Genomic DNA, 10884 nt, shown 5'->3' on the forward strand with positions numbered 1-10884 from the left:
CGCAGGTCTAGTTTTGACGACAAAAGTCCACTTTTGTCAACAAAACCCTGTAGTCTAGACACACCCTGGGACTTGGCCATAGGACAGGGGAGCCTGCGGAAACGTGGGGTGCGGGAGACCATCCCAGGTGGTGCAGCCCGGCCCCCCCCCCACAACTAGTCCATCTGTAGAGAACAAAGAGAGATGGTCAGTGGACACGGTGCCTGAAGCCCAGCTCCCCTCTGTGAGCCAGAAGTGACTGTTCTCAGCTCTGCTGCAGGAGATGTGCTTGCAGCCAGGCCATGTGCGCTTCAGCCCGATCCCTGCCTCCTTCTTCTGTAGATGAACAAAACTGAAAGCCCCAGGCTGGGGCGTAGAAGAGGAATGAGTAGCCGATTCTTCTCAGCCTTGGCTGTGTGCCCAGATTGGACAACGTTAGAAAAACGTCTTCCCCCCCTTTTTCTGTTGACACACTTAAGGCATTTCCATAGAAATGTTACACACCGATGCATCAACTTACTCACTTGGAGCAAAACTCCAGCCCCAGTGGATTTCCTAGGGGAGCGTGTGGCTGCCTTTGAAAAGAAGCAAAAAACATCCGTTGTGATACCACAAGCCCTTTGCAACCCCATAGAAAATCTGAGACCGACGACAGCAATGATCAGAAAACGTTGGACATTTTTTTCCTCCAGTGGGCACGTCATCCATCCTCCACCCTGCATGTCACGTGGGGACCCCATGATGCCTTGAGATCAGGACAGAACATTCCCCTGTCGGTGAGTACACTACCGATGTTAAACACGGCCAGTGCCAGCTCCCTGCCCACCCTGCTGTCCAGCCACGAGTCCTCTGCCCGTCTGTGTGCTGCCCCTTCCCACCCTCCACCAACTCCCATGTCTCCCTCTAGTCCGTACTAAAGGTCCCAGCTGGGGGCTGTTTTGCTGGGCTCTCCGAAACCCTCCCCTAAGATAAAGATGCTGTAACAGAGGCAGCTGGGAAGTAGCAAGAGGCGTGACTCAAACTTCAGTGCACTGGGGGTGAGGAGGGAGGGTTCTGGTGACATGGAGAGCAGGGCGACGAAAAGCGAGCATCCCGGCCCTTTAGTGAACTTTGCTCAGCTCATGCACCTTTGCGTTTCCTCTCTAGTGTTTCCTGTAGTGACTCAGAGTTCATCCCCGGGGTGGGAATCCCCAGAGCTCACCGGGCAGAGCCTCTCTAGGGCAGTGGCTGCTGGGGTCGACCCTGTACCGGTGTCTCTCTGGCTCCTGGCTCCCTGCTCCATCGCCTGGGTGGGTAAGTGACCCCTGTCATGCCAGATACCGGGGTCCCCTTCCCCACCCCAGTCTCACGGCTCCAGGGCTGGGTAAAGTTGGTCGCCGTGGGTGGCTGCTGCCCCGGATTCCTGGGTCCTCTTCCCCATGGCTCACTCCCTCCTGCAGGGCTGCACCATTTCTCTTCTTTCCAGTTCATCTCAGCGGAGGCGCCTCCTGGGCTGCCCAAGCGGCTGAGGGTGCTGAGGGTGAATGATTTATTGCTCGTGGCCTATGACAGCGACAGCGGCAGGCTGGTTTCCCCCAATGGGTTCACCCCAAGAGACAGGGCATTATGGAACGAGATCAGAGCTTGGTACCGGTTTTGGGACTCCTGGGTGGAGACTGAGTGCCGGGTCCTGGTGCAGGAGATAATACTAGCACCCCACAAGCTGGTGAATCGTGGGTCCCCCGCGCTCAGTGTGGCTCAGGAAGGGGGTGGTCAGGCAGCTCCACAGATGCAGGAGGGAGCTGGGGCAGTGGACACCATAGGGAAGGGAGCACGTTATGCCCATACAAAGCACGCGAGATCTTTTATAGGGGAGAAGGCAGGACGCCGCATTGACTGGGAATACAACTGTTGCAGATGCTTTTCAATCACCCGCACATACACACCCCATGCACACAGTCCTGCCAGTCGATGTTCTAGTTACCAGTCCAGAGCCTGCATCAACCTAGTGGCCCCTCCAGATCAATCACAGAGGGGGAGCCGGGCTCTGTCGGTCACGAGCTGAGGCTCCTGGATTTGGTGGCAAGATGAACCCAAAGTCCCATGGCAAAGCCCCCTTTTCTCATCGTCCTTTTTCTCTGTTGAAGTGGATGGATTTTGCTGTGTCAGTTTGTGACTGGTTACTCCTCAGTTGGTGTTAGCTTTTGATGTTAACCTTCCACAACACCTCCGAGAGGGTCATCCTGGCCTTGATTGAGTTCATCAATTGTCTTTAAGGGTTCCAACTCCACCTTAAGGTCATCAACCTGCCCTTCCATAATCATGGCTGTGCCTTCATGGTTCTCTGGCATCTCGTTACATGTCTTCACCTCTCTTCTCTTGACCATCTGGTTTTAATAATGGCCGTCACATCTTATCTTTTTCTGATGCATACATTGGTCATTCACACAACCAGTCTTTTACAGCGAGCTTCAACGGTATGCAAACAGCAGTGCTTTATACTGAGCAGTAGAAAAGCATTGTCAATTAAACCTTACTACCTCTTGTAATCAAAACTGTTCACACTGTGGCCCAGGCCTTTGACATCCCTCTCATCTCATTAACATAGACAGAATACAACATCCCGCGTCTCACTTACGAAACCTTAAAACAAAGAAATGTATATTGAACTAAAGGGCACAATGGTCTTTCCCTGCCTTAGCATCAGATGGTTTTCTACCAATACCCCAGAGGGTCACAAGAAAGGGTGCCTGGCAGGATGAAATTAAGTCATACCGTACAACATTATTAAACCTGAAATATAACATCCTACTCCTACTTCTACAGCAGGAAGGGAGGATGGCTGGGAGACACTTAATGATCAGAGTGAGGGAAAAGGGTTGGGATCCAAGATCTCTGGGCTCTGTTCCAGGGCAAGTAGGGAAGTGGGGTCTAATAGTTAGAGCTGGGAGGCAAAACTCCTCCACTCTAGGAGGCTGCATCCAGACTGCAAGCCTCTCTCGAAAGAGCATCTACATGACAACCAGTACTTTCGAAAAAGCAAGCCGCCTTTTCGAAAGAGAGCACCCAGGCATTTCGGGAGGATTCCCTGTTCTGTTCACCCCGTCTGGGGCACCTGGCATTGGCAACTGTCGGCAGACAGGACACTGGGCTGGGTGGACCACTGGTCTGACCCAGTCTGGCTGCGCTGAAGTTCTTATGTCAGAAGCCCCCTGAGAGGGGCCAGTCTGACCCTGTCTTCCTGGACACCACAAAGTCACAACCCCCCAGTGACTCCTGCCTCCACCATGGCCCCCGGTCACCTAGTTCCCTGGCTCCATGTTCCATCTCTTCAACTTAGTCCCAGATGGGCTGTTGCTGATTTTAGCTTCTGGCTGTTGGGTCTCATCCTGCCTTAGCCCATGAGGGTGAAGAGCCACCTGCCCTCAGAAACTCTCTCCCCCTGGAGGTCCCTACAGGCCGGTGCTGAGTCCCGGTTTTACCCACAGTCACCTCAGGAGTTGACCTTGTCCAACGTACCTAACGCCTAACATACTGATAACAACTCGGTCAATTCCGGTATTGGACAGTGAACTTGACAGCAGCTGTTTGAACACCCTCCCCTGGATTTCTTCTTTAGCATTTTCTCACAAAATCCCTTTCTTGGCTGGCAACATAGGATAGAAGGAGCCAACTTTTATTTATAGCAAAACTTCCTATTTCGTCCACAAATTAGGTCCAACCTCCAGCGTACCATTTTGACTCACAAACTCCCAGCTCCATGTCACCTGGTTTTAACAAGCATGATTTCAGCCTGGTCCTTAGATTATATCAAAGTCTTTTTTTAGATTAGACTAATCTAATGTCTATGTCTGATTTCCATGATCCTTTCACACAATAAGGAAGATGAGGAAAGTTACAGCTACCTTCCTTTATGCTAAATCAAAACTGAAACTCACTCCTGTTAAGTGGCTGTAAGATAGTTAGAAAATCCAGCATTTATCATGGCCTTGGCTGTATGCCCAGCATGGCTAAAGATCCAAAAACTCCCTCCCTGCTCTTCTATTACTCATACAGTTAAAATTAAGAAGTTACACAAAGCATTAACTTTGTCGTCCGTTTCTTCACAAAAAAGCCCCGTTTTAGAAAAAAGCGGCAGCCGCCATTATGCAAATGAAGCGTGGCACATATCAATCCCAGCTTCATTTTCAGTATCGATATGCCTAGTCTACATCCCTTTCTCAGAAAAGGGGTGTCGTTTAGACCGACCATCGCTATGTCTCCCGTTCCCACCCGGTACAAAGTCCTGTGTCTCCGTCTAGTCCCTCCCAAACATCACAGCTGTGGAATAAGTGGTTGGGGCTTTTCTGCTGGGTGCGCTGAAAACCTCCCTTAAAGGGAACTCATCTTGTAACAGAGACAGCTGGGAACAAGGAGCAAGAGTTTATTGAAACTTTAATGGCCTGATTGTGCCCCACGGAAGAAGGGATTTTCCTTTACTGAACTTTGTGTGTGGTGAGACACAGCAGCCTGGGGAGAACCACCTGAGGGTGACCAGGGGTGAGTACTGCGGGAGGGCCGGGGCAGCAGTGGGGAGAGGCCATGAATGGGGCACCTACTCATGGGAAAAGAGAGGACACAAGGGGTGGGGGGATGAGAGTCTGGAAATGCAGAGAGGGAGTGTCGGGGGGCACTAGGACGGGTGGACAGAGTGGCACTAGAGGGAGGTGTAGGTGGATTGCAGTGTGGTGAGGACCCTGGGCTGGAGCAAGTGGGGTCACCTCACCTTCCCTTCTGCCTGGAGTCCCCAGAACTCCTGCCAGGGAGAGGGGTCAGGGCACAGGGGCTGGCCCCTCTCTGCTGGGTGCCTCTGGGACTCAGATGGAGATCTGGGTGAGCTCCACACACCCTCAACTTGCTCCCAAGCAGGAGACTGGGTGGCTGGAGTGGGTTGGGGCACAGGGGAGCCCCAATTACCAGGTGCTGCTGGGAATAGGGTGCCGCTGCCCCAGTGGACCATCTACCATTTGGGGGAACGGGAAGTGGTGAGGGGTTTTGCTTGGCTTAGAGGGGGAGGAAGCAGAGAGCAGGTTGGGGGGGCAAAGAGTAGGGGGTAGAGTTGTGGGACAGCCACATGAGTTACTGGATGGAGCAGACAGGCGAGGGAGGGGGACGCTAGCCCAGGGAGCATGTGGGGGGTGCAAAGGAGGAATAGTCCCTTGGTCAGGGAGAGACACAAAGTTTTGCGGGGGCAGGTCCATAGCTCAGTCTGTCTTGGGGTATTTCCAGATTCCCAACCCACGGGCCAGGCTGTTACCACGGTGATAGCAGTGGGCTGCTTCACTGACCTGGGAGTCAAGGCATTGAGCTGGTACCTGATGAGGAAGCCAGGTGAGTGATGCTCCCTTTTCATGTCTGGTATCTGCACCGCCTATGGCTCCACCAGCTGGGCGGCTCCGGTTCCCCACCCTCTGGGGGAGTGTCTGCCCTGAGATTCGTGGTCTGGCACCAGGAACCCCAAACCTCCTCCTCAGTGCTGTAAGTCACAACCTGGTTAGGAAGGGGGGACCTGAGCCAAGCCAGTGCCCGCGTTCTCCACCAATAAGATGCTGGAGGTGAAGATGCGCCTGGTGCCAGGTGTGCCGGGCTCTTGCTCAGGTGAGGTTGCCCCATCCCAGAGTGCCTAGCCCATAGGGCTCTTTCCTCCAAGGAGATATTGTCTCCCAGCCCCCCGCTCCACCAGCCAGGCAGTAGCCAACCATGCAGCGGGAGAGCTGGGAGTGGACATTTGGGTTGTTGGTTAATGATGAGGTGTCTTAGGGGAGGGGGCAGACAGGATCCCTCATCCTGGCCTCCACCTCCCCCCCTTAGGGCTCAGCAGGCAGCAGAAGATGAATCCATACAGGCCAGGGGAGCACCCATGAGCTGAGGGGGGCCCTACTGGGACTCGATCTCCACCCTCCCCTCCAGAGTGAGCAGGTCTCCAGTTTCAACCAAAACAAGTGGCTTGTACATGTCAGAGCAGCCAGGGGAACTGCTCCCATTGGCTGGGAACCACGACCAAAGGGAGCTGCAGGGGTGGAGCTAGAGGGGGACTGAGGTACAACCTGTCAGGTGCCCACACCCGGATCCCATCCTCAGCCCTAACCTTCTGCCGCAACCCTGGTTCCCCTTCTGCCTTCTGATCCCCTGGGTCCCAGTCCTGATACGTGTCCTACACTCCAAATTCCTAATCCCCAGCCTCGCCCTATTTAGCACCTAGTTCCCCCCTCCACAAACAGCAGGCCTCCTGCCTTCATTTTTCTTCCTACCTTCTGAACCCCTCAATCCCAGCCTAGTGCACCTTGCTACACCCCAAATTCCTCCTTCCCAGTTTGCACCCCCAGCCAGAGCCCTCAACTCCTTCCTGGGTGCTGGCAGGTCTGGGTCAATGGACTGTTAGTGACCCCACCATCCAGCCGACCACACCTCTGTCCTGCTGGCACCTCTGTGGGTTGTGGTGTTAGGGGCATTTTGGGGGGAGATTCAGCCAGGTCCTTTTTAAACATTTCCTGGCCGTGCTGCTGATCGATTGTCCTGACTCTCCGGACATGCCTAGCAAAGAGGAGGCACCCCAATGGAGAGGCAGCCCGCTGTCCGGAGGAGAGTCAGGGAGGAGGGACAGCAGAGACACAGCAGCAGAGCCCAGCAAAGAAGGACCCAGTGGCACCAAAGACCATCAGAAAAGGTACCTCTGGTCTCATTGGGGTGGGTCTGGGTGCTAGGAGGGGGGCCTTTGCGCTCCCAGGTTTTCTTCTGTCTAAACCCTGCCCCCCACCTGTCAGCAGCCTGATGAAGAGGTTTCTGAGGGTCTCTGCTAGGTCCGATTGGCCCACAACCGGAGAGCTTGCTGCTGGCGCTATAAACCCCCAGGTTTGAGACACAAGGCCTGCTTATTTCCCTAGATCCCGATGCTAATGCTGATGCTGATCTTGGTCCTGATGCTGATAACCACCGGAGCGGGTGAGTATGCAGGGATGGGGTCCCATGGGGAAAAGAGCCACCCTAGTTCGAACTGGTAGAGAGGGGAGCTCTCTGGGCTGGCTGCAAATCCCGGCTCCTCCCCAGAGTCAGAGGTTTCGGCTGGAATGATGGCTGGTTCCCAGGACGCAGCTAGGGGATGGTGTGGAGGTTGGCCACGGATCAGGACAATGTTTAGCTTTTGACATCACTTCCCCCCCCTGCAAGATCACAGCTGTAGCTTCAGTCCTCAGTCCCATGGGGGGCCAGGTGTGGGGCACAGAGGAGCAAGGCGCTGGGATCCAGGCCAAGGGATCCCCCAGTTATGGGAGAGAATCTTGGTGGGCGAGGGAGGGTGAGATGAAGCTGTGGAGGTCCCGTAGGGAAGGGGCTTGTGTATGAACCTGGTCTCCCCCTGAATATGGGATCACTAGGAGATGTGAAGCCCGGCCCCACTCCCGACCCTACATGGCCAATCTGATAAAACGACATGAAGGCAAGAATTACAACGCCAGTGGGTTCCTGGTGGCAGAGAACTTTGTGCTGACGGCTGCTCACTGCCAGGGAGAGTAAGTGCCTTGGGCTGGGATGTGGGGACGGATGGGGTCAGTGTGTGAGGGGGATCTGGGAGCTCTGGTGCCAGCATGGGGGGCAGGGGAGGGCATGGGGTGGCCAGGCTGGGAGTGCAGAGCCCAGGGGTCTGATCTGCTCTGCGGGTGTCAGTGAGTCTCTAGGGGCTTCTAAACCCACAGCCCAGCCCCAGCATTGGGTACATGCATGGTGATGTTGCCAGGGAGCCCAGCTGGGGTCTGGTCCAATGCCCAGCATGCAGCAAGGAGGGGTCACAGCCCCAGGGCAGCTCTGCAGTGCGGTGGGCTGGGGGGCTGGGCATGGACCCATGTGTGGATCCAGCTGGGAGTGAGACAGGGTCACAGGGGGACTGAGACCCAGGGGCCATGGGGCCAGCGGGGAGAGAAGCTCAGGGCAGCAGCACAAGGGGCTGGTGCTGAGAGAAGTTGGGATCCCAACCCCACTGGGCAGGGGCTTTGTGCTTCTGCTGCCCCCCGAAGAGAAACACTCCTGGTGCCCCCTCCCCCCTCCTGAGCCAGCCAGACCCAGGCCCTGCCCAGACCACAGCTCACACAGCCCCCAAGAGGCACAGATCTTCCATAAAGTCAGAGGTTGAGTTTGAGAACTCACCCTGAGAACCCCAGGCTGCCCTGTGCCCCCCATGTCGCTGTGCAAGAGTGGGGACCTCGTGTGCTCATCCCCCACCGCACGTCCCATCCTGCCCCCAACGGCCCATGCGTAGCTCTTGGCCTTTACAGCGAGATCACCGTCATCCTTGGAGCTCACAACGTCACGAAACAGGAAAAGAGTCAACAACGCATCCGCGTGCGCCGGCAGATCCCCCACCCGCAGTACGATAGGAAGACCTTTAAAAATGACATCATGCTGCTGCAGGTACTACCCCCATCCCATCCCCCACCCCCAGTGACCTCACACTGCTGCAGGTACCACCCCCATCCCATCCCCCACCCCCAGTGACCTCACACTGCTGCAGGTACCACCCCCATCCCATCCCCCACTCCCAGTGACCTCACACTGCTGCAGGTACCACCCCCATCCCATCCCCCACCCCCAGTGACCTCACACTGCTGCAGGTACCACCCCCATCCCATCCCCCACCCCCAGTGACCTCACACTGCTGCAGGTACCACCCCCATCCCATCCCCCACCCCCAGTGACCTCACACTGCTGCAGGTACCGCCCCCATCCCATCCCCCACCCCCCATGACCTCACACTGCTGCAGGTACCACCTCCCCCCTTCCCCCTCCCCAGTGTGTTCTTTCTCCCATCTAGAAGCAAATGTCTTTGGGAGATTTTCCTAGGGATGATGTTCATCCCTCTTCCTTTTAGTGCAACCCTGATATTCATGTTTATCCTTCGCATGTGACAGCTGGAGAAGCGTGCAAAGCTGAATAGATTTGTGAAAACCATCACCCTGCCTCAGACCGGTGAATGGGCAGAGGTCGGGATGGTGTGCAGTGTGGCTGGCTGGGGCCGCATCGTCACTCAAGACAATTCATCTCCTGCCAACGTGCTGCAGGAGGTGGACGTGGAGGTGGTGGAGGATGACAAGTGCTTGAAATACGATTACTACGATCGGGCGACCATGCTGTGTGCGGAGCATCCCCAGAAGTGCGGAGATATTGTACCGGTAAATCTGCCCCTGGCTTGAAGCTCTTGGTGCACTGCCGCTCCGAGGAAGTGGGTCGGTGATCAGGCTGGACTGGGCTTGGGAGGGCTAAAGAGGGGCTGGGTGGTATCAGGGTGTCACTGAGCCGTTTTCCATCTGTGGTCTGGTTTGTTCTTCAGGGCGACTCCGGTGGCCCTCTGATGTGTGATGGAATAGTCCAGGGCATCGCCTCCCGGGGGTCCCTACCTGGGAAGATCCCTGGCACATACATGAGAGTCTCCGCTTTCATCGGTTGGATCCAGAATGAAATGAGTCGACCACAGCCTGAGCTCCACCAAGGACCACTGCCTAGCCCTGCTCTGCCTTGCTCCTGTGCGTTGGAGAGGCTCGGACGTCAGGCCTGTTTGGCAAAGGGGCTGAATGCCCCACAGCCCAGACTCAGTTTCCTCTCCCCGGCAAGCTGCAGTCCCCTCCCCCAGCCACTCTTCTGGTCTGATCGCACCCAACCCATCAGCACTGAGGAAGGTGACATAAGATCCGGGTACAGGGCCGGCCCTTGGTTAGGGAATCGCTGGGTTGTTGCTCTTCCTGGTGTGAGCCGGGTGAGGGCCAGCTTATGGGAGATCCTCCCTGTAACATCCACCTGCATGTCCCTGCTGGAATCTCCCCTGGCCCTGCCCTCTGTGGGCCTTCCCCACGCGCTGGCCCCTTGGAGTATCCACCACCCATACGAAACACACCCGGTCCCAGAGGCGGCCAGCCCAGCAGGAGGGGAACTCCAGGATGAGTGTGCTGATCTGCTGCAGATCAAACATCAGTTCTGATCCTCAAAACTTCTGTTGACAAAACCCTGTAGTCTAGACGTACCCTCTGAGTGCAGAAGGTGGTGGCCAAAAGAGAACTTACAATCCCTTGTCTCTGTAGGCGTCTGCTTAAATCTCTGCAATGTCACAGATCCCCTGGCCTTGCGAGATTGCTGCCACCAGCAAGTAAAAAAAACCAACCCCACTCTTTCTTCTTGAACTGCGGAAGGCAATAGTTGGAAGAAGGCAATACTTGCCCCAAGCTTTTTCCACAAAAGAGTTGGGAATACAAAGAGAAAACAACGGGCAATCTCTGTAGCTCACCTCTCTGCCTTAGACAGGCTCACACAGACCTCCTGGGACCAGCTAGGACACAAGCACCCAATCATGGCCTTAAAAAGGGTGTGTTTATGAACAAAACAAAAAGATACACTTGGTAAAAGAGCAACTGAGAGAGACCAGATTAAAACACAGAAGGAAAGAGTATCTCTGTGTGCAGCTTAGATGCAGTGAATAGGAGAGGGAAGCACATGGATTTCACACTGAGAAGTTTATCCAAATAACAAGATGAACCCTTTCATCACCAAGTGTTGGCCAGCCCTCCTCGTATCAATCACAAGGGCTGTGTCTACACTGGCCCCTTGAATTTCCAGAAAAGCAACGACGCTCTACTGTAAGAAATCAGCTGCTTTTCTGGAAAAACTATGCTGCTCCTGCTCGGGCAAAAGTCCTTTTTCTGGAAAACTGTTCCGGAAAGGGGCCAGTGTAGAGAGCACAGTAGTCTTTTCCGCAAAAAAGCCCCGATTGCGAAAATGACGATCGTGGCTTTTTTCCGGAAAAACGCATCTACATTGGCCAAGGACGCTTTTCCGGAAAATCATGCCAGTGTAGACGTAGCCCAGCAGAAGGAGGGAGGGGGGATGCAACCTACGGACATCACCCCA

This window comes from Pelodiscus sinensis, chromosome 30, assembly GCF_049634645.1.
Source record: "Pelodiscus sinensis isolate JC-2024 chromosome 30, ASM4963464v1, whole genome shotgun sequence".
Taxonomy (NCBI): Eukaryota; Metazoa; Chordata; order Testudines; family Trionychidae; genus Pelodiscus; species Pelodiscus sinensis.